Source organism: Alnus glutinosa, chromosome 3, assembly GCF_958979055.1.
Source record: "Alnus glutinosa chromosome 3, dhAlnGlut1.1, whole genome shotgun sequence".
Classification (NCBI taxonomy): Eukaryota; Viridiplantae; Streptophyta; class Magnoliopsida; order Fagales; family Betulaceae; genus Alnus; species Alnus glutinosa.
Window position 1 is genome coordinate 31,544,944 of NC_084888.1, and position 21,661 is coordinate 31,566,604.

Consider the following 21,661-nt stretch of genomic DNA (forward strand, 5'->3'; position numbering starts at 1 on the left):
ATTGAAACTAATACACGATCCACTTGCAAACGAAGGATAAGGGTTGTGTGCGGAAGGAAGAGAAAGTATAATACAACTGAAGAACCTCTATTTTATTTTTTACAGGAGAAAGTAACATTTTATTATACAAATATAATGAGAAACATGAGTAATTCTAAGTATCGCCCTATTGCCCATCTTGTGTCTCCGAAAAATTAATGTGGCTTTTTAAATCACCGATATTATTTCCCCGATGTGAATGATAATCTGCTCCTTTTTTTAAAAAAAAAAAATAAAAAAAAAATAAATTCAAAGATTTAGGCATTGATATTTTTTCAAATTCTGCTAAATTCTGACAACACCAAAATCCTTGCAATTTTTGCTTTTTTTTTTTCCTCGAAAAAAAGGGTTTACGGTTTTAGGCATTTAAGGTTTAGGGTTTAGGTTAAATGCTGATTTAAAAAGCCACATCAATTTTTGGAGAACACATGGTGAACATGGGGCTGACATTTATATCATTATTCATAGATATAATTCAAAATGTTTTACACTTAAAAGAAAACAATTTCGTCATAATCTTCTGAAGTGATAGATAAAAAAAAAAAATGACGGAATACGATGGACGTGGTCTGTGGGAGGAGTGCATTAGAAAGTCGAATATAAGCACACACAAATTTAAGAAATAAATTCATTGAGGATTATTTTGTAAAGAAGTTTGTCTAAACATGTAAAGCCATTACGTTTAAGGAAGCAAAATCTACATTTTTCTAAAATAAATACACAATTGTTTTTTTTTTTGATCTATGTATCTTATTTTATTTTCTAGATGTGATATTCCAATGTTTCTTCAGTATGCGACATAAAATGTATTAATTTGAAAAACCAAACAAGCTAAGAATATTATTTCGAACAATATTTTTTTATAAAAGTCATAACTTTCTTGAAGGAAAAAACTGCGTGCATACTTTGTTTATGGTCAATATTCTGTTGTTTTTTTTTTCTTTTTCTGTAACGTATTTTTCCTTAATTTATAAATAGGATTTTTTTATAATTCCATTAACGTATTTCTTTATTCTATTTTATGAACTTCTTCACCAACTCCTGTAAGTCAAATTTCTTTCATTCTTTATAACTTATTTTACCTTTTTTGTCAGATTTCTTCGATTCCATAACCTATTCAGAAATCTATTTCACTCTCTGAAATCATTCTCTTTAAAATATCTAAATCCAAATGCGAACGACAATTAGGGTTTGGAGAAAGTGTAAAATGAATGGTGTGTGGGCAGGATAAAATGCATTAATTAAATGGGAAGTAAAGAAAATGAAACAAACTATGTTATTTGGAAAAGGTAACTTTAAAAAAAAAAAAAAAAAAAAAAAAAACTTACTTGCTTTTAAAAGAAAATAATTGAGATTGTCTGCTATAAATAATTTTCTCTCGATTTATTTGTATTTGTTTTTATCTTCTTTTACCTATCTAGGCATGACTTTTTTTTTTCTTCCTTTAACAGGCAACACCAAAGGCCTTAAATTATTGAAAAAGACAATAAAACATTATTTTGACAAGTAGTTTTTATTGGATCCGGCTTATGTGCTGTTAAAATAAGTACCGCATGGGTGCTGTTAAAAAATTGAATGGACCAGATTAAAGAGCAGCAACGGACGTCGTAGATGTAAGGAATGACAAGTAGCACTTGACACTGTTTGTTTTGAAGAGAAAAAAGTTTTGGTTTTGCACCTGCAACATCTCTGGCTCTCTGCATACCAACTTCAAGGGAAAGGAAAAACTTCATTTTTTGGTGGATCAGCTTCTGCGCGCTCTTTAATTTTGCATCCGCTGAGCTACCACATGCAGTGAGTTGGAACAGGACCAAGTTCTGACTCTGTGCTAACTTGTTCGCAACTGGGTATCTTCAAATTCTTCAGATTCTTCAAATTCTTCCCCTTCCTACTTAACGAAAAAATTAAAATTAAAAAATTCTTCCCCTTCCTCGTATTATTCGTCTTCTGGTTCTCGGCGTGGACTTGGAGCTAGTGGTTTACACTTTTAGAGATAATTTGGTTCTTCAATTTGTTGGATTTCTTGCATGTTCGTCATTTGAAGCTATTGGAATCTCTCAGCAAAGCTCCCCACCATGTTTATTTGCAACTTTCACCTATGTTTGACATCTGGCCGCCGGTTGGACCTAAAAGAGATAGAAATTGGTTCCTATTCATCCACATTACGTCAACCCACCTTCCCAGCATCTTCCCTGCACCTTCCCTTGAAAACATCCAATTCCCAGCTGTTTCATGCCCCGAGCTGCCACCAACATTGCCTTCCTTACAAGAATCTAGTCCACTAAAAAACGTAGTTTTTCCCTTCCCTTGAAGCTGGTACGCAATTACTAAAAAAAAAACAACAAGGAGTATGCAGAGGATGAATATACAAAACCAAACTTTTTTTCTCTTCAAAACAAACGGCGTCAAGTGCTACTTGTTATTCCTTACATCCACAACGTCCGTTGCTACTCTTTAATCTGGTCCATTCATTTTTTTTAACAGCACCCATGCGGTACTTATTTTAACAACACCGAAGCCGGATCCGTTTTTATTAGCTCCAAATTTTATATATATATATATATATATATATATATATATATATATATATTTTATCTAAGATCAATATTCTCCTATGTTCTTGCCATTACCCTAGCTCGCTTAATTTATCATTCAATACACTGTCTTTCAGTTTTGGAGTGATATGCATCCATACTCTATTATTTGTTTTCCTTTTATTTATTTATCCACACATTCAAGTGTATCACCTTTTTCCGTTTTTGAATATATTTTTTCCTTTCTTAATATGCGTTTTATTTTGCATCAAACTTTTTCAAATTGTTATTTATTTTCTAATATCTTTCACAAAAAATTACGATGTTTGCTAAAAATATATTAAGCTTGCTCTTTGCTATAAATGTGAGAGAAATCTCTATATTTTTCTATTTCTTTGAGAATAAGCTGAATTGTTGTTGTGCACATTTTTCGTCTCAACATGAAATATTCTACAACTTTCTCCCTTCTTTTCGTGACCCTCCTAGTTTTCTCATTCGGTACTTCGTCCCCTCCATATCAATGCTTCTTTATTTTTCTTTTTGTTACATGTGTATACATTAGAATATTAAATCTCTTCGAATATAGAAGTCACTATTTAGTGCTGAAATAGAAGAAAATAGTAAATGATAGTCATTTTTTTTTTTTTTTTATTATTATTATGTGCCATAGAGAATATAGTTCTTAACATTCAAACTTCTATCTGTTGAATTTCTTTATATCGTTGTGTAAAATCTTTTACCACCCTTGTTTAATGATCAGAAAATAAAAGATTGAATTGAGAGTTAGGTTTTGATGTTCAAGAGAAAAGAAAAGAAAAAAATTCCATTTTTTTTTTAATTTTTAATTTTTAATTTTTTATTACTCATATGATGCATACAATTCCGATGTTCATCCTAAATTTCTTTTACTAATTCTTATTATTGATTTTTTCGTTACCATCATAATACGATATAAACTCTGTTTTGTTGTTCCTAAGGATGGGCCTTTTCATGTAAATTTAGTACAAATACGTTGCTTAAGCTTTGGTTACACTATCATTTTGTCAATCTATATGCGTAATATATCTTGTAATTAGTTTAAGAATGTAACTCGGATACAAAGTGTATTCCTTTCTATTCTTTTTTTTATTTTTTTCATTTCTTTTTTCTTTTTAAGGCCAACTTATAAGGTCTGGGTGAAAATATGAAATAAGGTGAAAGTCGAGGCGTATGCATAGAAGGGTTATGATATGTTCTTGATGGTTTCAGTTTAAACCTGTGGGTTGATAACTAGAGAGTTCAGTGGCTTTGTATTGCTAGAAGACATACACAAATGATTGAACTGATTAATTTAATTATTTTTATTGCATTTGTTTTCTTCACCGTGTAATGATAGGATCTAAGTATTTTAGCACTATAATGAAATGATTTCGTATGTCTCATTACTTTAATATTTTTTTTTGTTGAATAGCGGCAACTGGTTTAGGCATGGGTGATAAGTGCAGCCCGCTTAAAGACTGTACTAGCAATGCTTGCAAGGGCTTTTGCGGTTATAATGGCGAGGGGACTCGGTATCATTGTTTGGAGCCAAACACTTGCTGTTGCATTTACACCGCAAGTGTTGTTGGTTGAGGAACAAGAATTAAACCCCCTCAACCTCATGGAACAGGTTTACCTTCGATTGCTTAACCAATGTATCGATTGGGTCTCAAGTAGATGAAAGAAATAAATTAAATAAGATGAAAATTGAAGAGGGTGGGGGAGATAGTTGTTGTTGGGTATAAATTTGAATGAATAAAGCAACTATATATGTCGTATTGTTAGCAACATTTTATAGCATTTAACAGAAAACATATTTTCAAACACCAGATTCTTCAACTGATAAATGTTTAGTCCAAAATAAATTGTAATAACAAATAACCCTCATGAAAAATTCCTAACATTGCATTAACCAGCACTATCAGTTTCGTTATCGATCTTTTGATATAGAGTGAAAAATCGAAACTAATCCAAGATCCACTAGCAAACGAAGGACAAAGGTTGTGTACGGGAGGAATAGAAAATATAACACAACTAAATAACCTCTATTTTATTATTTTTGGAAGAAAGAGTAACATTTTAATATATGAATATAATGGGAAACATGAGTAATTCTAAGTGTCTCCCAATAACTTATGTGGCTTTTTTAATCACCGATATTATTCCCCTGGTGAGAACGATTGTCTGCTTTTTTTAAAAGAGAAAAAAATAATAAAAAAAAAATTCAAAGATTCAAGCTTGTGTATTTTTACAAATTTTGCTAAATTTTGAACAATACCTAGATCCTTGCAATTTTGGCTTGTTCTCTTCTTCTTCATTTTTTTTTTTTTTTTTTTGTTCTAAAAAAAAAGGGTTTAGGGTTTTTGGCATTTAAGGTTTAGGGTTTTGGTCAAATGCTGATTTAAAAAGCCACATCAATTTTGGGAGAACACATGACGAACATGGGGCTGCCAATTATAGCATTACTCGTAGATATAATTCTAACGGTTTTACACTTAAAAAGAGAAAAAAGTATAGTTAGACTACAATGTCGTCATAATCTTATGAAGTGATAGAAAAAAAAAATGACGGAATATCACAATCCGCATCCAAACGATGGACGTGGTCTGCAAGAGGAGTGAATTAGAAAGTCGAATATAAGCACGCACAAATTTAAGAAATAAATTCAGTGAGGATTATTGTGTAAAGAAGTTTGTCCAAAAAATTAAAGTCGTTACGTTCAAGGAAGCAAAATTTACATTTTTCTAGAAAAAATTAACTCTTTTATTGTTATTATTATTATTATTATTTATCTATGTATCTTATTTTATCTTCTAGACGTAATATTCCAATGTTTCTTTAGTATGCAACATACAATGTATTAATTTGAAAAACCAAACAATTAAACTATTATTTCAAACATATTTTTTTTTTTATAAGTCATTATATTCTTGAAGAAAAAAATTGCATATTTTGGTTATGATCAATATTCGTTTGTTTTCTTTCTTTTGTATAACTTATTTTTCCTTAATTTATAGATAGGATTTTTCAATATTCCACTAACATATTTCTTTATTATATTCTACGATTTCATTTTACGAAATTCTTCACTAACTCCTGTAGGTCAAATTTGTTTCCTTCTTTATAACTTATTTTACGATTCTAGTCAGATTTCTTGGATTCCATTACCTATTCGAATATCTATTTCACTCTATAAATTCATTCACCTACAAATATCCAGATGCAAATATGAACGACGATTAGGGTTTGGAGAAAGTGTAAAATGAATGGTGTGTGGGCAATATAAAAGGCATTAATTAAATAGTGGAGTACAGAAAAGGAAACAAATTGTGTTATTTCAAAAAGGTTGTAAGTACACCGCAAGTGTTGTTGCAAGAAGAAAAAGAATTAAACCCCCCTCAACCTCCTGGAATAGGTTTACCTTCGATTGCTTAACCAATGTATCGATTGGGTCTCAAGTAGAAGAAAGAAATAAATTAAATAAGATGAAAATTGATGAGGGTGGGGGAGATAGTTGTTGTTGAGTATAAATTTGAATGAATAAAGCAACTATGTGCTATTGTCAGCAGCATTTTATAACATTTTAATGAAAAACAAATCTTCAAACTCCGGATTCTTCAACGATAAATGTTCAGTCCAAAATAAATTGTAATAACAAGCAACTCTCATGAGAAATTCCTAACATTGCATTAGCCAGCACTATTAGTTTCGTTATCGATCTTTTGATAAGGGGTAAAAAATCGAAACTAATCCACGATCTACTTGCAAACAAAGGATAAGGGTTGTGTACGGAAGGAAGAGAAAGTATAACACAACTGAAGAACCTCTGTTTTATTTTTTATGGTAGAAAGAGTAACATTTTATTATACGAATATAATGAGAAACATGAGTAATTCTAAGTGTCACCCTATTGTCCATCTTTTGTCTCTGAAAAACTGATGTGGCTTTTTAAATCATCGATATTATTTCCCCGATGTGAATGATAATATGCTCTTTTTTTAAAAATAAATAAATAAATCCAAAGTTTCAGGCATGGACATTTTTTCAAATTCTGCTAAATTCTGACCAACAACAAAATCCTTGCAATTTTAGCTTTTTTTTTTTTTTTTTTTTTTTCTCGTAGAAAAGGGTTTATGGATTTAGGCATTTAAGGTTTAGGGTCTAGGTCAAATGCTGATTTAAGAAGCCACATCAATTTTTGGAGAACACATGGTGAACATGGGGCTAACATTTATAACAATATTCGTAGATATAATTCACAATGTTTTACACTTAAAGAGAAAACAATTTCGTCATAATCTTCTGAAGTGATAGAAAAAAAAAATGACGGAATATCACGATCCACTTCCAAACAATGGACGTGTTTTGTGGGAGGAGTGAATTAGAAAGTAGAATATAAGCACACACAAATTTAAGAATTAAATTGAGTGAGGATTATTTTGTAAAGAAGTTTGTCCAAACAAGTAAACCCATTACGTTTAAGGAAGCAAAATCTACATTTTTCTAAAATAAATACACTTGTTTTTTTTTTTTTTTGTTGATCTATGTATCTTATTTTATCTTCAAAACGTGATATTCCAATGTTTCTTCGGTATGTGACATAAAAGGTATTAATTTGAAAAACCAAACAAGAAGACTATTATTTCGAACAATATTTTTTAATATAAGTCATAACTTTCTTGAAGGAAAAAATTGCATAGTTTGTTTATGATCAATATTCTGTTCTTTTCTTTCTTTTTCTGTAACGTATTTTTCCTTAATTTATAGATAGGATTTTTCATTATTCCATTAACGTATTTCTTTATTCTATTTTACGATTTCATTTTAAGAACTTCTTCACCAACTCCTGTAAGTCAAATTTGTTTCCTTCTTTATAACTTATTTTACCTTTCTTGTCATATTTCTTCGATTCCATAACCTATTCGGAAATCTATTTCACTCTCTAAAATCATTCTCTTTCAAATATCTAGATCCAAATGAGAACGACAATTAGGGTTTGGAGAAAGTGTAAAATGAATGGTGTGTGAGCTGCATAAAAGGCATTAATTAAATGGGATGTAAAGAAAAGGAAACAAACTATGTTATTTGGAAAAGGTAACTTGAAAAAGAAAAAAAAAAAAAAAAAACGTACTTGCTTTTAAAGGAAAATAATCGAGATTGTCTGCTATAAATAATTTTCTCTCAATTTATTTGTATTTGTTTTTATCTTCTTTTACCTATCTAGGCAAGATTTTTTTTTTCTTCCTTTAACATGCAACACCAAAGGCCTTAAATTATTGAAAAAGACAATAGAACATTATTTTAACAAGTAGTTTTAATTAGCTCCAAATTTTTTATATTTATTTATTTATCTAAGATCAATATTCTCCTATTTTCTTGCCATTACCCTCGCTTAATTTTTCATTCAATACACTGTCTTTCATTCAAGTGTATCACTTTCTTCTGTTTTTGAATATATTTTTTCCTTTAACCTTTTCTTTTTCCTTTCTTGATATGCGTTTTATTTTGCATCGAACTTTTTGAAATTTTCATTTATTTTCTAATATCTTTCACAAAAAATTACGGTGTTTGCTAAAAATATATTAAGCTTGCTCTTTGCTATAAATGTGAGAGAAATCTCTATATTTTTCTATTCCTTTGAGGTTAAGCTGAATTGTTGTCGTGCACATTTTTCGTCTCAACATGAAATATTCTACAACTTTCTCCCTTCTTTTCGTGACCCTCCTAGTTTTCTCATTCGGTACTTCGTCCCCTCCTTCATATTAATGCTTCTTTATTTTTCTTTTTGTTACATGTGTATACATTAGAATATTAATTCTCTTCGAATATAGAAGTCACTATTTAGTACTGAAATAGAAGAAAATAGTAAATGATAGTCATTTTTATTTTTATTATTATTATTATTATGTGCCATAGAGAATATAGTTCTTAACATTCAAACTTCTATCTGTTGAATTTCTTTATATCGTTGTGTAAAATCTTTTACCACCCTTGTTTAATGATCAGAAAATAAAAGATTGAATTGAGAGTTAGGTTTTGATGTTCAAGAGAAAAGAAAAGAAAAAAATTCTATTTTTTTTTAATTTTTAATTTTTAATTTTTTATTACTCGTATGATGCGTACAATTCCGATGTTCATTCTAAATTTCTTTTACTAATTCTTATTATTGATTTTTTCGTTACCATCACAATACGATACAAACTCTGTTTTGTTGTTCCTAAGGATGGGCCTTTTCATGTAAATTTAGTACAAATACGTTGCTTAAGCTTTGGTTACACTATCATTTTGTCAATCTATATGCGTAATATATCTTGTAATTAGTTTAAGAATGTAACTCGGATACAAAGTGTATTCCTTTCTATTCTTTTTTTTTTTTTTCATTTCTTTTTTCTTTTTAAGGCCAACTTATAAGGTCTGGGTGAAAATATGAAATAAGGTGAAAGTCGAGGCGTATGCATAGAAGGGTTATGATATGTTCTTGATGGTTTCAGTTTAAACCTGTGGGTTGATAACTAGAGAGTTCAGTGGCATTGTATTGCTAGAAGACATAAACAAATGATTGAACTGATTAATTTAATTATTTTTATTGTATTTGTTTTCTTCACCGTGTAAAGATAGGATCTAAGTATTTTAGCACTATAATGAAATGATTTCGTATGTCTCCTTACTTTAATATTTTTTTTTGTTGAATAGCGGCAACTGGTTTAGGCATGGGTGATAAGTGCAGCCCGCTTAAAGACTGTACTAGCAATGCTTGCAAGGGCTTTTGCGGTTATGGCGAGGGGACTCGGTATCATTGTTTGGAGCCAAACACTTGCTGTTGCATTTACACCGCAAGTGTTGTTGGTTGAGGAACAAGAATTAAACCCCCTCAACCTCATGGAACAGGTTTACCTTCGATTGCTTAACCAATGTATCGATTGGGTCTCAAGTAGATGAAAGAAATAAATTAAATAAGATGAAAATTGAAGAGGGTGGGGGAGATAGTTGTTGTTGGGTACAAATTTGAATGAATAAAGCAACTATATATGTCGTATTGTTAGCAACATTTTATAGCATTTAACAGAAAACATATTTTCAAACACCAGATTCTTCAACTGATAAATGTTTAGTCCAAAATAAATTGTAATAACAAATAACCCTCATGAAAAATTCCTAACATTGCATTAACCAGAACTATCAGTTTTGTTATCGATCTATTGATATAGCGTGAAAAATCGAAACTAATCCAAGATCCACTAGCAAACGAAGGACAAAGGTTGTGTACGAGAGGAATAGAAAATATAACACAACTAAATAACCTCTATTTTATTATTTTTGGAAGAAAGAGTAACATTTTAATATATGAATATAATGAGAAACATGAGTAATTTTAAGTGTCTCCCAATAACTTATGTGGCTTTTTTAATCACCAATATTATTCCCCTGGTGAGAACGATTGTCTGCTTTTTTTAAAATAGAAAAAAATAATAAAAAAAAAAATTCAAAGATTCAAGCTTGTGCATTTTTACAAATTCTGCTAAATTTTGACCAATACCTAGATCCTTGCAATTTTGGCTTGTTCTCTTCTTCTTCATTTTTTTTTTTTTTTTGTTCTAAAAAAAAAAGGGTTTAGGGTTTTAGGCATTTAAGGTTTAGGGTTTTGGTCAAATGCTGATTTAAAAAGCCACATCAATTTTGGGAGAACACATGACGAACATGGGGCTGCCAATTATATCATTACTCGTAGATATAATTCTAACAGTTTTACACTAAAAAAGAGAAAAAAGTATAGTTAGCCTACAATGTCGTCATAACCTTATGAAGTGATAGAAAAAAAAAATGACGGAATATCACAATCCGCTTCCAAACGATGGACGTGGTCTGCAAGAGGAGTGAATTAGAAAGTCGAATATAAGCACGCACAAATTTAAGAAATAAATTCAGTGAGGATTATTGTGTAAAGAAGTTTGTCCAAAAAATTAAAGTCGTTACGTTCAATGAAGCAGAATTTACATTTTTCTAGAAAAAATAAACTCTTTTATTGTTATTATTATTATTATTTTTTATCTATGTATCTTATTTTATCTTCTAGACGTGATATTCCAATGTTTCTTTAGTATGCGACATACAATGTATTAATTTGAAAAACCAAACAATTAAACTATTATTTCAAACATTTTTTTTTTTTTTTTATAAGTCATTACTTTCTTGAAGAAAAAAATTGCATATTTTGGTTATGATCAATATTTGTTTGTTTTCTTTCTTTTGTATAACTTATTTTTCCTTAATTTATAGATAGGATTTTTCAATATTCCACTAACGTATTTCTTTATTATATTCTACGATTTCATTTTACGAAATTCTTCACCAACTCCTGTAGGTCAAATTTGTTTCCTTCTTTATAACTTATTTTACGATTCTAGTCAGATTTCTTCGATTCCATTACCTATTCGAATATCTATTTCACTCTATAAATTCATCAACCTACAAATATCCAGATGCAAATATGAACGGCGATTAGGGTTTGGAGAAAGTGTAAAATGAATGGTGTGTGGGCAATATAAAAGGCATTAATTAAATAGTGGAGTACGGAAAAGGAAACAAACTGCGTTATTTCAAAAAGGTTGTAAGTACTCCGCAAGTGTTGTTGCATGAAGAAAAAGAATTAAACCCCCCCTCAACCTCCTGGATTAGGTTTACCTTCGATTGCTTAACCAATGTATTGATTGGGTCTCAAGTAGAAGAAAGAAATAAATTAAATAAGGCGAAAATTGATGAGGGTGGGGGAGATAGTTGTTGTTGAGTATAAATTTGAATGAATAAAGCAACTATGTGCTATTGTCAGCAGCATTTTATAACATTTTAATGAAAAACAAATCTTCAAACTCCGTATTCTTCAACGATAAATGTTCAATCCAAAATAAATTGTAATAACAAGCAACTCTCATGAGAAATTCCTAACATTGCATTAGCCAGCACTATTAGTTTCGTTATCGATCTTTTGATAAGGAGTAAAAAATCGAAACTAATCCACGATCTACTTGCAAACGAAGGATAAGGGTTGTGCGCGGAAGGAAGAGAAAGTATAACACAATTGAAGAACCTCTGTTTTATTTTTTATGGTAGAAAGAGTAACATTTTATTATACGAATATAATGAGAAACATGAGTAATTCTAAGTGTCACCCTATTGTCCATCTTTTGTCTCTGAAAAACTGATGTGGCTTTTTAAATCATCGATATTATTTCCCCGGTGTGAATGATAATATGCTCTTTTTTTTAAAAAAAATAAATAAATCCAAAGATTCAGGTATGGACATTTTTTCAAATTCTGCTAAATTCTGACCAACACCAAAATCCTTGCAATTTTAGCTTCTTTTTTTTTTTTTTTTTTTTTTTTTTTTTTTTTCCGTAGAAAAGGGTTTATGGATTTAGGCATTTAAGGTTTAGGGTTTAAGTCAAATGCTGATTTAAGAAGCCACATCAATTTTTGGAGAACACATGGTGAACATGGGGCTAACATTTATAGCAATATTCGTAGATATAATTCACAATGTTTTACACTTAAAGATAAAACAATTTCGTCATAATCTTCTGAAGTGATAGAAAAAAAAAATGACGGAATATCACGATCCACTTCCAAACAATGGATGTGGTTTGTGGGAGGAGTGAATTAGAAAGTCGAATATAAGCACACGCAAATTTAAGAAATAAATTGAGTGAGGATTATTTTGTAAAGAAGTTTGTCTAAACAGGTAAAACCATTACGTTTAAGGGAGCAAAAATCTACATTTTTCTAAAATAAATACACTTGTTTTTTTTTTTTTTTTTTTTTTTGTTGATCTATGTATCTTATTTTATCTTCAAAACGTGATATTCCAATGTTTCTTCAGTATGCGACATAAAAGGTATTAATTTGAAAAACCAAACAAGAAGACGATTATTTCGAACAATATTTTTTAATATAAGTCATAACTTTCTTGAAGGAAAAAATTGCATAGTTTGTTTATGATCAATATTCTGTTCTTTTCTTTCTTTTTCTGTAACGTATTTTTCCTTAATTTATAGATAGGATTTTTCATTATTCCATTAACGTATTTCTTTATTCTATTTTACGATTTCATTTTAAGAACTTCTTCACCAACTCCTGTAAGTCAAATTTGTTTCCTTCTTTATAACTTATTTTACCTTTCTTGTCAGATTTCTTCGATTCCATAACCTATTCGGAAATCTATTTCACTCTCTAAAATCATTCTCTTTCAAATATCTAGATCCAAATGAGAACGACAATTAGGGTTTGGAGAAAGTGTAAAATGAATGGTGTGTGAGCTACATAAAAGGCATTAATTAAATGGGATGTAAAGAAAAGGAAACAAACTATGTTATTTGGAAAAGGTAACTTGAAAAAGAAAAAAAAAAAAAAAAACGTACTTGCTTTTAAAGGAAAATAATCGAGATTGTCTGCTATAAATAATTTTCTCTCAATTTATTTGTATTTGTTTTTATCTTCTTTTACCTATCTAGGCATGATTTTTTTTTTCTTCCTTTAACATGCAACACCAAAGGCCTTAAATTATTGAAAAAGACAATAGAACATTATTTTAACAAGTAGTTTTAATTAGCTCCAAATTTTTTATATTTATTTATTTATCTAAGATCAATATTCTCCTATTTTCTTGCCATTACCCTCGCTTAATTTTTCATTCAATACACTGTCTTTCATTCAAGTGTATCACTTTCTTCTGTTTTTGAATATATTTTTTCCTTTAACCTTTTCTTTTTTCCTTTCTTGATATGCGTTTTATTTTGCATCGAACTTTTTGAAATTTTCATTTATTTTCTAATATCTTTCACAAAAAATTACGGTGTTTGCTAAAAATATATTAAGCTTGCTCTTTGCTATAAATGTGAGAGAAATCTCTATATTTTTCTATTCCTTTGAGGTTAAGCTGAATTGTTGTTGTGCACATTTTTCGTCTCAACATGAAATATTCTACAACTTTCTCCCTTCTTTTCGTGACCCTCCTAGTTTTCTCATTCGGTACTTCGTCCCCTCCTTCATATTAATGCTTCTTTATTTTTCTTTTTGTTACATGTGTATACATTAGAATATTAAATCTCTTCGAATATAGAAGTCACTATTTAGTGCTGAAATAGAAGAAAATAGTAAATGATAGTCATTTTTATTTTTATTATTATTATTATTATGTGCCATAGAGAATATAGTTCTTAACATTCAAACTTCTATCTGTTGAATTTCTTTATATCGTTGTGTAAAATCTTTTACCACCCTTGTTTAATGATCAGAAAATAAAAGATTGAATTGAGAGTTAGGTTTTGATGTTCAAGAGAAAAGAAAAGAAAAAAATTCTATTTTTTTTTTAATTTTTAATTTTTAATTTTTTATTACTCGTATGATGCGTACAATTCCGATGTTCATTCTAAATTTCTTTTACTAATTCTTATTATTGATTTTTTCGTTACCATCACAATACGATACAAACTCTGTTTTGTTGTTCCTAAGGATGGGCCTTTTCATGTAAATTTAGTACAAATACGTTGCTTAAGCTTTGGTTACACTATCATTTTGTCAATCTATATGCGTAATATATCTTGTAATTAGTTTAAGAATGTAACTCGGATACAAAGTGTATTCCTTTCTATTCTTTTTTTTTTTTTCATTTCTTTTTTCTTTTTAAGGCCAACTTATAAGGTCTGGGTGAAAATATGAAATAAGGTGAAAGTCGAGTCGTATGCATAGAAGGGTTATGATATGTTCTTGATGGTTTCAGTTTAAACCTGTGGGTTGATAACTAGAGAGTTCAGTGGCATTGTATTGCTAGAAGACATACACAAATGATTGAACTGATTAATTTAATTATTTTTATTGTATTTGTTTTCTTCACCGTGTAAAGATAGGATCTAAGTATTTTAGCACTATGATGAAATGATTTCGTATGTCTCCTTACTTTAATATTTTTTTTTTGTTGAATAGCGGCAACTGGTTTAGGCATGGGTGATAAGTGCAGCCCGCTTAAAGACTGTACTAGCAATGCTTGCAAGGGCTTTTGCGGTTATGGCGAGGGGACTCGGTATCATTGTTTGGAGCCAAACACTTGCTGTTGCATTTACACCGCAAGTGTTGTTGGTTGAGGAACAAGAATTAAACCCCCTCAACCTCATGGAACAGGTTTACCTTCGATTGCTTAACCAATGTATCGATTGGGTCTCAAGTAGATGAAAGAAATAAATTAAATAAGATGAAAATTGAAGAGGGTGGGGGAGATAGTTGTTGTTGGGTACAAATTTGAATGAATAAAGCAACTATATATGTCGTATTGTTAGCAACATTTTATAGCATTTAACAGAAAACATATTTTCAAACACCAGATTCTTCAACTGATAAATGTTTAGTCCAAAATAAATTGTAATAACAAATAACCCTCATGAAAAATTCCTAACATTGCATTAACCAGCATTATCAGTTTCGTTATCGATCTTTTGATATAGAGTGAAAAATCAAAACTAATCCAAGATCCACTAGCAAACGAAGGAAAAAGGTTGTGTACGGGAGGAATTGAAAATATAACACAACTAAATAACCTTTATTTTATTATTTTTGGAAGAAAGAGTAACATTTTAATATATGAATATAATGAGAAACATGAGTAATTCTAAGTGTCTCCCAATAACTTATGTGGCTTTTTTAATCACCGATATTATTCCCCTGGTGAGAACGATTGTCTGCTTTTTTTAAAATAGAAAAAAATAATAAAAAAAAAATTCAAAGATTCAAGTTTGTGTATTTTTACAAATTTTGCTAAATTTTGACCAAATCCTAGATCCTTGCAATTTTGGCTTGTTCTCTTCTTCTTTATTTTTTTATTTTATTTTTTTGTTCTAAAAAAAAAGGGTTTAGGGTTTTTGGCATTTAAGGTTTAGGGTTTTGGTCAAATGCTGATTTAAAAAGTCACATCAATTTTGGGAGAACACATGACGAACATGGGGCTGCCAATTATAGCATTACTCATAGATATAATTCTAACGGTTTTACACTTAAAAAGAGAAAAAAGTATAGTTAGACTACAATGTCGTCATAATCTTATGAAGTGATAGAAAAAAAAAATGACGGAATATCACACTCTGCTTCCAAACGATGGACGTGGTCTACAAGAGGAGTGAATTAGAAAGTCGAATATAAGCACGCACAAATTTAAGAAATAAATTCAGTGAGGATTATTGTGTAAAGAAGTTTGTCCAAAAAATTAAAGCCGTTACATTCAAGGAAGCAAAATTTACATTTTTCTAGAAAAAATAAACTCTTTTATTGTTATTATTATTATTATTTTTTATCTATGTATCTTATTTTATCTTCTAGACGTGATATTCCAATGTTTCTTTAGTATGCGACATACAATGTATTAATTTGAAAAACCAAACAATTAAACTATTATTTCAAACATTTTTTTTTTTTTTTATAAGTCATTACTTTCTTGAAGAAAAAAATTGCATATTTTGGTTATGATCAATATTCGTTTGTTTTCTTTCTTTTGTATAACTTATTTTTCCTTAATTTATAGATAGGATTTTTCACTATTCCACTAACGTATTTCTTTATTATATTCTACGATTTCATTTTACAAAATTCTTCACCAACTCCTGTAGGTCAAATTTGTTTCCTTCTTTATAACTTATTTTACGATTCTAGTCAGATTTCTTAGATTCCATTACCTATTCGAATATCTATTTCACTCTATAAATTCATTCACCTACAAATATCCAGATACAAATATGAATGACGATTAGGGTTTGGAGAAAGTGTAAAATGAATGGTATGTGAGCAGCATAAAAGGCATTAATTAAATGGGATGTAAAGAAAAGGAAACAAACTATGTTATTTGGAAAAGGTTACTTGAAAAAGAAAAAAAAAAAAGTACTTGCTTTTAAAGGAAAATAATCGAGATTGTCTGCTATAAATAATTTTCTCTCAATTTATTTATATTTGTTTTTATCTTCTTTTACCTATCTAGGCATGGATTTTTTTTTCTTCCTTTAACATGCAACACCAAAGGCCTTAAATTATTGAAAAAGACAATAGAACATTATTTTAACAAGTAGTTTTAATTAGCTGCAAATTTTTTATATTTATTTATTTATCTAAGATCAATATTCTCCTATTTTCTTGCCATTACCCTCGCTTAATTTTTCATTCAATACACTGTCTTTCATTCAAGTGTATCACTTTCTTCTGTTTTTGAATATATTTTTTCCTTTAACCTTTTCTTTTTCCTTTCTTGATATGCGTTTTATTTTGCATCGAACTTTTTGAAATTGTCATTTATTTTCTAATATCTTTCACAAAAAATTACGGTGTTTGCTAAAAATATATTAAGCTTGCTCTTTGCTATAAATGTGAGAGAAATCTCTATATTTTTCTATTCCTTTGAGGTTAAGCTGAATTGTTGTTGTGCACATTTTTCGTCTCAACATGAAATATTCTACAACTTTCTCCCTTCTTTTCGTGACCCTCCTAGTTTTCTCATTCGGTACTTCGTCCCCTCCTTCATATCAATGCTTCTTTATTTTTCTTTTGGTTACATGTTTATACATTAGAATATTAAATCTATTCGAATATAGAAGTCACTATTTAGTGCTGAAATATAAGAGAATAGTAAATGATAGTCATTTTTTTATTATTATTGTTATGTGCCATAGAGAATATAGTTCTTAACATTCAAACTTCTATCTGTTGAATTTCTTTATATCATTGTGTAAAATCTTTTACCACCCTTGTTTAATGATCAGAAAATAAAAGATTGAATTGAGAGTTAGATTTTGATGTTCAAGAGAAAAGAAAAGAAAAAAATTCCATTTTTTTTTTAATTTTTAATTTTTTATTACTCGTATGATGCATACAATTCCGATGTTCATCCTAAAATTCTTTTACTAGTTCTTATTATTGATTTTTTCGTTACCATCACAATACGATACAAACTCTGTTTTGTTGTTCCTAAGGATGGGCCTTTTCATGTAAATTTAGTACAAATACGTTGCTTAAGCTTTGGTTACACTATCATTTTGTCAATCTATATGCGTAATATATCTTGTAATTAGTTTAAGAATGTAACTCGGATACAAAGTGTATTCCTTTCTATTCTTTTTTTATTTTTTTCATTTCTTTTTTTCTTTTTAAGGCCAACTTATAAGGTCTGGGTGAAAATATGAAATAAGGTGAAAGTCGAGGCGTATGCATAGAAGGGTTATGATATGTTCTTGATGGTTTCAGTTTAAACCTGTGGGTTGATAACTAGAGAGTTCAGTGGCTTTGTATTGCCAGAAGATATACACAAATGATCGAACTGATTAATTTAATTATTTTTATTGTATTTATTTTCTTCACCGTGTAATGATAGGATCTAAGTATTTTAGTACTATAATGAAATAATTTCGTATGTCTCCTTACTTTAATATTTTTTTTTTTGTTGAATAGCGGCAACTGGTTTAGGCATGGGCGATAAGTGCAGCCCGCTTAAAGACTGTACTAGCAATGCTTGCAAGGGCTTTTGCGGTTATGGCGAGGGGACTCGGTATCATTGTCTGGAGCCAAACACTTGCTGTTGCATTTACACCGCAAGTGTTGTTGGTTGAGGAACAAGAATTAAAACCCCTCAACCTCATGGAATAGGTTTACCTTCGATTACTTAACCAATGTATCGATTAGGTCTCAAGTAGATGAAAGAAATAAATTAAATAAGATGAAAATTGAAGAGGGTGGGGGAGAGAGTTGTTGTTGGGTATAAATTTGAATGAATAAAGCAACTATATATGTCGTATTGTTAGCAACATTTTATAGCATTTAATAGAAAACAGATTTTCAAACACCAGATTCTTCAATTGATAAATGTTTAGTCCAAAATAAATTGTAATAACAAATAACCCTCATGAAAAATTTCTAACATTGCATTAACCAACACTATCAGTTTTGTTATCGATCTTTTGATATAGAGTGAAAAATCGAAACTAATCCAAGATCCACTAGCAAACGAAGGACAAAGGTTGTGTACGGGAGGAATAGAAAATATAACACAACTAAATAACCTCTATTTTATTATTTTTGGAAGAAAGAGTAACATTTTAATATATGAATATAATGAGAAACATGAGTAATTCTAAGTGTCTCCCAATAAATTATGTGGCTTTTTAAATCACCGATATTATTCCCCTGGTGAGAACGATTGTCTGCTTTTTTTAAAAGAGTAAAAAATAATAAAAAAAAATTCAAAGATTCAAGCTTGTGTATTTTTACAAATTCTGCTAAATTTTAACCAATACCTAGATCCTTGGAATTTCGGCTTGTTCTCTTCTTCTTCATTTTTTATTTTTTATTTTTTTTGGTTCTAAAGAAAAAGGGTTTAGGGTTTTAGGCATGGTTTAGGGTTTTGGTCAAATGCTGATTTAAAAAGCCACATCAATTTTGGGAGAACACATGACGAACATGGGGCTACCAATTATAGCATTACTCGTAGATATAATTCTAACGGTTTTACACTTAAAAAGAGAAAAAAGTATAGTTAGACTATATTGTCGTCATAATCTTATGAAGTGATAGAAAAAAAAATGACGGAATATCACAATCCGCTTCCAAACGATGGACGTGGTTTGCGGGAGGAGTGAATTAGAAAGTCGAATATAAGCACGCACAAATTTAAGAAATAAATTCAGTGAGGATAATTCTGTAAAGAAGTTTGTCCCAAAAATTAATGCTGTTACGTTCAAGGAAGCAAAATCTACATTTTTCTAGAAAAAAATACACTCTCTTTTTTTATTTATTTTAAATATATGTATCTTATTTTATCTTCTAGACGTGATATTCCAATGCTTCTTTAGTATGCGACATAAAATGTATTAATTTGAAAAACCAAACAATAAAATTATTATTTCAAACAATATATATATATATATATATATATATATATATATATATATATATATATATATATATATATATATATATATATATATATATTGAAGGAAAAAATTGCATATTTTTTTTTTATGATCAATATTCTGCTGTTTTCTTTCTTCTTGTATAACTTATTTTTCCTTAATTTATAGATAGGATTTTTCATTATTCCACTAACGTATTTCTTTATTCTATTCTACGATTTCATTTTATGAAATTCTTCACCGACTCTTGTAGGTCAAATTTGTTTCTTTCTTTATAACTTATTTTACTTTTCTAGTCAGATTTCTTTGGTTCCATTACCTATTCGAATATCTATTTCACTCTATAAAATCATTCACCTGCAAATATCCAGATGCAAATGTGAACGACGATTAAGGTTTGGAGAAAGTGTAAAATGAATGGTGTGTGGGCAATATAAAAGGCATTAATTAAATGGGGGAGTATAGAAAAGGAAACAAACTGTGTTATTTCGAAAAGCTTATAAGTACCGCAAGTGTTGTTGCTTGACGAACAAGAATTAAACCCCCTCAATCTCATGGAATAGGTTTACTTTCGATTGCTTACCCAATGTATCGATTGGGTCTCAAGTAGAAGAAATAAATAAATTAAAGGGTTAAATATATTTTAGCCCCCCAAACTACCACCCTTTTTTCGGATGGCCCCCCAAACTACCAATGCTTAGATTTTGACCCCCCAAACTACCACTTTCTGATTTTTTGGCCCCATCCGTCTATTTATGCTGTCAATTCTAACAGAAATTGACAAAAAATCCGAAAATACCCCTCCCTTAACCGTGAGAATTTCAAAGTGTAGGAGGGGTATTTTCGAATTTCTGTTTAGAATTAACGGCATAAATGGACGGATGGGGCCAAAAAATCAGAAAGTGGTAGTTTGAGGGGCCAGAATCTAAGCATTGGTAGTTTGGGGGGCCATCCGGAGAAATGGTGGTAGTTTGGGGGGCTAAAATGTATTTAACCCTAAATTAAATATGATGAACATTGATAAGGGTGGGGGAGGTAGTTGTTGTTGGGTATAAATTTGAATGAGTAAAGCAACTATGTGCTATTGTCAGCAACATTTTATAACATTTTGATGAAAAACAAATATTCAAACGCCAGATTCTTCAACGATAAATGTTCAGTCCAAAATAAATTGTAATAACAAGTAACCCTCATGAGAAATTCCTAACATTGCATTAACCAGCACTATTAGTTTCGTTATCGATCTTTTGATATAAAGTGAAAAATCAAAACTAATCCATGATCTACTTGCAAACAAATGATAAGGGTTGTGTGCGGAAGGAAGAGAAAGTATAACAAAACTGAAGAACCTATATTTTATTTTTTATGGGAGAAAGAGTAACATTTTGTTATACGATTATAATGAGAAACATGAGTAATTCTAAGTGTCAACCTATTGCCATCTTTTGTCTCCGAAACACTTATGTGGCTTTTTAAATCACCAATATTATTCCTCCGGTGTGAACGATAATCTTCTCTTTTTTTAAAAAAATAAATTAAATAAAATTCAAAGATTCATGCATGGATATTTTTTCAAATTTTGCTAAATTCTAACTAACACCAAAATCCTTGCAATTTTTGCTTCTTTTTTTTTTTTTTTTTTTTTTTTTTTTTTTTTTTCTCGAAAAAAAAGTGTTTATGCTTTTAGGCATTTAAGGTATAGGGTTTTGGTCAAATGCTGAATTAAAATGCCACATTGATTTTTGGAGAACACATGGTGAACATGGGGGTGACATTTATAGCATTTTTTGTATATATAATTCAAAAGGTTTTACACTTAAAGAGAAAACAATTTTGTCATAATCTTCTGAAGTGATAGAAAAAGAACTATCACGATCCACTTCCAAACGATGGGCGTGGTCTGTGGGATGACTGAATTAGAAAGTCAAATATAAGCACACATAAATTCAAGAAATAAATTCTGTGAGGATTTTTTTGTAAAGAAATTTTGTCTAAACAAGTAGAGCCATTACGATTAAAGAAGCAGAATCTACATTTTTCTAAAATAAATACCCACTTGTTTTTTTTATTTTTTATCTATTTGTCTTATTTTATCTTTTGTGTAAGATATCTTGTAATTTGTTTAAGAATGTAACTCGGATA